Here is a 6,046-nt window from a genome sequence, read left to right on the forward strand (position 1 = left end):
CCTGTACTCTGTTTTTTCTCTGGTATCCCAAAAAGTAAATTGTTTCCTGCTTCCATGCCATGCCTCTCCACAGGGAGGACAGTATAGGAACTCAGTTGGGTCCACCTGAATTTAGGAGAAAACACTACTGTAAAAGTTGGCTCTTCTTCCTCTGACAGCCCAGAAGAGGGGAAGGGGGGGAGGAAACCAATGACCAGTTACAGCTCCCCAGTGGTTAAACAGGATTGAACTAGGAGGGGGATGATCACTACACTAGACAAGAGAGCACTGGATAGAGAGCACTGCTTACCCAAGCCAGGGCAAGGAGGGAATGCTCCCTCCGCTTTTAGCGGAGAAGGAGGAGTTGTGCTCCCTCTATTTATTTTAACCTCCACAGCTCACTATCTTACACCAGCTAGCTAGAAATAACTGGAACTTAGGTCAAGCAGAGGAAGTGCAACTGGGCAAAGAATAGGCATGAAGAAGTACTGACTGTGGCCTCTTGACCTTGTGAAATAATATCTTATGTTCATTTCTTATGCTGAAAGATTGGACACCACTTACCTAAGCCATGACCCTGCTAAGAGAGCTCAGCAGGTACACCCCCCTTCACCAATACAGTTCTTTGTGCAGGATGAACTCCTCAGGTCATGGAATGCATCTTTATTCTCCTGGTGAGGTGTCATGCACACCAACAGCAGTGTAGACAGAGTAAATTAATAATAAATAGATTGTTTTTACTAATTAAAGATTAAATGTGCCCAAGACCACATCCTTAATTCTTTTTCGAAGAGTCATATTTCTATATTCCTGGTTTTTACTGTGGAACCAGGGCCGGTACAACCAGTAGGTGAACTTGGTGGCCGCCTAGGGCGCCAAGTCGTTGGGGGCGGCCAAAAGCGCACTCCGAATAGGCGGTAAAGCGGAGGTGAGCTGAGGCAGGGGGGCGTGGGGAGGGCCACCTGCAGCAACTAATGGGGGGGAGGGGAACCGCTCCCCTCCCCAGCTCACCTCTGCTCTGCCTTCTCGCTCCGCTTCTTCCGCCTCCCAGGCTCGTAGCGCCAAACAGCTGATCTGCCTCCCAGGCTTGCGGTGCCAGAGAACCGGTGCAGCAGTGGCATGCTCGGGGAGGAGGCAGAGCAGAGGTAAGCTGGGGCGGGGAGCTGCTGCACGGCTCCCCGGGCCGAGGGGGAGCGGCGGCGGGGAGCTGCCACAGGGGCCGGGCTGGCACAAGGTGGAAGTTTTGCCTAGGGCACGAAACATCCTTGCACCGGCCCTGTGTGGAACTATGACAACTTCTACAAGTTAAGGGCCCAGCAATACAAGGTACTGAACAAAGTTTGTCCTTACACAGTATTTTAAAAAAATTACATGTACTTTTGTTTTTTCTTCCTAAATTATACATGGTTATATTCATTAATACGTAAAGGGGAGAGGGTGGAAATCAGTCCTGAAGTTATTCCACACACAGAACTCTGATCAGCTTCCATGGGACTCATATGCTCTGTATCAGACCCATTAATGAGAGACCATCCGATATAAATGGATAGGCTTTTATTGACTGAGTTTATGGCTTGATTTTGTTTTATAGGTTGACTCTGATATTACTCACTCTGGTATAACTCCACTGAAGCCAGTGAAATTAAATTGCTGTATGTGACAGTAGGATTATGCCCTTAAGGTTTGCTTTTTTGGCTTTGCTATTTTAGAAACGTGAGAAATCTGCTATTTGAAATTCAGCTTCCATTGCTTTGAAAGGTTATCGTCTTGACTGAATGTCCTACAAAGTGCCCAACACACAATGTTTTTAGGGAGTTTTTATATATTCAGCTATCAAACTAAAAATTTATGAGTATAGCCACAGCTACTGTATTGATTTTTATTGCCACAAACATTGGAAGTAAACAAACAAGCAATAATAAATGATGTCCTTGCAGTGCAAGCACAGCCTGAGTGAATCCTAGAAGCTAGAGAATGCATCTAGGCCTATATTTCATTAATGAGACCGAAGTTAGAAAGAAGTTGAGGGCGCCAGCAGTGGCGGATTTAGAGTAAGTGGGGCCCTGCATGCAGCTTCATTTTCAGGCCCTCCCCTCGGGATCCAGCCAAGAAAAAGAATACTCTCTCTTCTCTCCCCCCATTTTTCATTCTTTTTTTTCTTCATCCTCCTCCTATATTATAAGTAATGGGAAGTTAATGAAAATAAAGTGAAGTACCTTGATTGGGGCAGGGGATTGGGGTACAGGAAGGGGTGTGGGCTCTGGGAGGAAGTTTGGATGCAGGCTCTGAGCTGGGGCAGGGGGTGGGGAGAGGTTCGGACTCTGGGAGGAAGCTTGGAAGCGGGGTGCATGCTCTGGGATGGGGCAGGGGTTGGGGTGTGGGAGGGAGGCAGTGCTTACCTCAGGCAGCTCCCAGCACACACACACACACACACCCACCCACCCACCCTCCCTCTGGTAGCAGCTGCTAGGCAGGGGGGGAGTAGGCGCAGGAAGGGGGTCTCCGCGCACCACTGCCTGCAGGCACCTCCCCTGCAGCTTTCATTGGCCACAGTTCCTGGCCAATGGGAGCTGCAGTCTTGGTGTTCAGGGCAGGGGCAGCATGCAGAGACACACACACACAGGGGCCACAGGGACATGCCAGCTGCTTCTGGGAGTCAAGTGGCACGGAGGGAGGGAGGCAGAGCAGGCAGGGAGCCACCTTAGCCCTGCTGCTGGCACGTCTCTGGGCTGCCCTTGGAGGGAGGAGGCGAGTAGGTCTGGGTAGCGCGTGGAGCCGCCTCCTCCCCCCACAGGGGTGCACAGAGATGTGCCAGCAGCCGACCGCTTCCCGGAGCGGTCTGGGGCCACCGGCCACAGCATGCAGGCAACCTGCCTGCCTGAGCCCTGCTGTGCCGCTAGCCTGGACTCAGGGGCAGGTTGTCAGATATTTGTCCTGCATTTTGGGGGCCCCCCCTCTATCGCTGGGGGCCCCGTGCCACCACATGGTTTGTTTCATAGTGAATCCACTCCTGAGCACCAGTCTCCTTTGCTTACAAGTTACATGGCACTGTTCTACAAATGTTATGACCCAGCCCCTCTTAAAGTGAGGCTGTCCCTCTTGACAAAACTTAACATTGCAAAGCATATGAAATACATATATAGTTCCCTTGCCAAAACATCAAAATTAAGCAGAACAATGTTGAGAAATGTTTTCATGTTTATCATGAGAATGTTTTTAAATTGCCAAATACAGTAGACTGTAAAAAGGTAAAATATACTCCAGCTATTGTAATTACATAACTCATGTAATCCAGAGCAGTGGAAGGACACCTAGAGCAGTGGAGGTTATATTGCATTTTATAGAACTTCCTTATGAAATTCGGGGGGGGGGTCAGGGGGGGTTGTTTTTTTTAAAAACACAAGAACCACTCATTCATTATCTGCAATATTTTGTCCTGGTTTTGACCAGTCTAGGCATGATACCTATGTCTTCCTCCCTACATTTTCAAACTAAAAATATCACCCAGTTAAAGAAAATTTTCACTCATTCCAAAGTTAACATTTTTAAAGTTAGTCCTTGTAATGATCTTCAGTGATGAAAAATCGTTAAAGAGAAATATCCATTTTATAAACTCTTGCTTAAAAGTGATTTTGATTCTAAGATCAAGAAGCAAAAGTAATTTAACAATTTTCCTGATCTCTCTCAAAACACTGGGAAGCTATATAAAGGCCCGGATTCAGCAGAGCACTTATGGCTCAATGAAGTCAATGGGACTGAGGCACATGGTTAATGTTAAGCTTAGGCTTTGATTCTGCACAGATTTTTGCAGTAATGAACTTTACACATGAGGAGTCCCATTGACTTCAATGGCATAAAGTTCAGAACACACACGTCTTTGCAGAATCAGGGGCAGAATTTGTTCAGTGCTGACTAACTCAAATATACATACACTTTATAGATTCTTCCTGACACTCAAAAACTGAAGTGCACCTTTTAATTCAGTTACTCATTTCTCCTATAGCTAAAGATCAAAGAAGATTGATATATTCTTGTACCATATTTTCAAATAATTATTTCTGCAAAAGTATTTGATTGCTTAGACATACACTAACTCCAGAGTGACTCACATATCCTGAACTTTTCTAGTAGAGAATCCATTGTAGGAGTCGACAGACCTATTAACAACAAGCATCATCACTTAACTTCAAACTGACAGCCATAAGAGTGATAGCTTTGAACAACACTTTCCTCCAATAATGAAAAAAATGACTAGTTCAGCCTGAAATTACTGCAGTGTGCGTGAAACATTTGGTAGTAGTGTCTGACAAATATTCTGCAAGTTCATATATATTTTAGAAATAACTTGTATTATCACAGATGCTATTTGTGCTGGTATTTGTACATATGCACAAAACAGGTTCACTTTTCTATATTATGCGAGAAAAGAAGTTACCCAACCAGAGCAGTACCGATAAATTAAAGTAAATGGGGCACATCATCAGGCTGTAACAGACACAGGGCTTTCCTACATGGGAAAGTTACACAAGTATAAGATGGTGTGAATTTAAACCACTTGAGTTATACTGATATAACTCCCTGTGAATGCCCTTATGAGGGTATGAGAATGCCTTTTTCTGATTTAGTTTATGTCACTGCCTTTTTGTGGTGTAGTTTAAACCACTTCCATTCTTATAAGAGCATCAACATGGTGGAGTTACACCCATATGATTATAGCAATTTAACTATACTGGTATAGTTTATCAGTGCAACTGGAAAAGTTTCTTGTGTAGACGAGCCCATAGCAAGGCATACAGAATTACTCTGGCAGTGTTAATGTCATGATGTGCCCTGATGTCACCAGTATGTTTGATTAACGGATTACTCCTGAAAAGGCCCAGATCGTACAACTACTTACAGATGTTTAACTTTAAATTACATATGCTCATAAAACTTTTAATTCAATGGAACTACTTAAATGCATGAAATTATACACAGTGCAGAGTCAACCTGTGGAACTCTTTGCCAGAGGACATTGTGAAGGCCAAGACCATAACAGGGCTCAAGAAGAACTAGATATGTTTATGAAGGATAGGTCCATCAATGGCTACTAGCCAGGATGGGCAGGGATGCAAAACCATACTCTATTTGCCAGAATCTCGGAACAGGCAGCACAGGATGGATCACTTGTTGATTACCTGTTCTATTCATTCCCTCTGAAGCACCTGGCATTGGCTGCTGTCAGAAGACAGCATACTGGGCTAGATGGACCATTGGTCTGATCCAGTATGGCCATTTTTATGTTCTTATTAAGTGGTGGTAGGATCAGAGCCAGAGTTTTTCAGTGTTCCCCAGTCACAACTTTTCTAAGACTCCAAAAGCTGCAAGCCAAACTATGAACATGGAATCCTATGCCTACAAATGTCATATGACAGGATCGAAGACTAGAAGACATACTGTTAGCATTATACAAAACACAATCCCCAAATACTCACACAAAACTTCAATTTTTGTTAATGGCAATGTGGCCTGAATAAAAGACTTCAGATTTACACAGAGCAGAATGTGGCCCACAGTGGAACAGGTGCACATTTTGTTTTTAAATTGTGTCCTTATACTTAGCCAGGAAATCAGAATGATATTGGAATCATTTGCACTGTGAAGAGAGAAGACCGTTCAGTGCACCAGATGGTGATGTTGATTACTTTGCCCCAGGCCTGATAGCCTTGACAATCGCCTCTACACTCACTTTCCCTCTTAAATACACGGTGCCCCCTATACGTTCAGTTTAAACAGTGGTGCAAACACACGCTCCTCCCACAGCCTGAGGCTCTCCCTCCTGTGTGCACGTGCAAGACACACAGCTGGCAAGAGTGAAGCTTACACTTAGTCACACTCTTCTTTCCTAAGCAGGTTTCAGAATAACAGCCGTGTTAGTCTGTATCCGCAAAAAGAAAAGGAGGACTTGTGGCACGTTAGAGGCTAACAAATTTAGCTCAGGAAAGCTTATGCTCAAATAAATGTGTTAGTCTCTAAGGTGCCACAAGTCCTCCTTTTCTTTTTTCCTAAGCAGGTTTGCCTCCCTTTC

General features: G+C 44.8%; 1 protein-coding gene across 4 annotated transcripts in view; it reads right to left on the reverse strand.

Moving 5' to 3' along the window:
- Positions 1–6,046, reverse strand: part of MCTP1 (multiple C2 and transmembrane domain containing 1) — a 449,620-nt gene that overhangs the window by 442,267 nt on the left and 1,307 nt on the right. The window lies entirely within an intron of this gene.

The sequence above is a fragment of the Chelonia mydas genome, chromosome 5 (assembly GCF_015237465.2).
Source record: "Chelonia mydas isolate rCheMyd1 chromosome 5, rCheMyd1.pri.v2, whole genome shotgun sequence".
Lineage (NCBI taxonomy): Eukaryota > Metazoa > Chordata > Testudines > Cheloniidae > Chelonia > Chelonia mydas.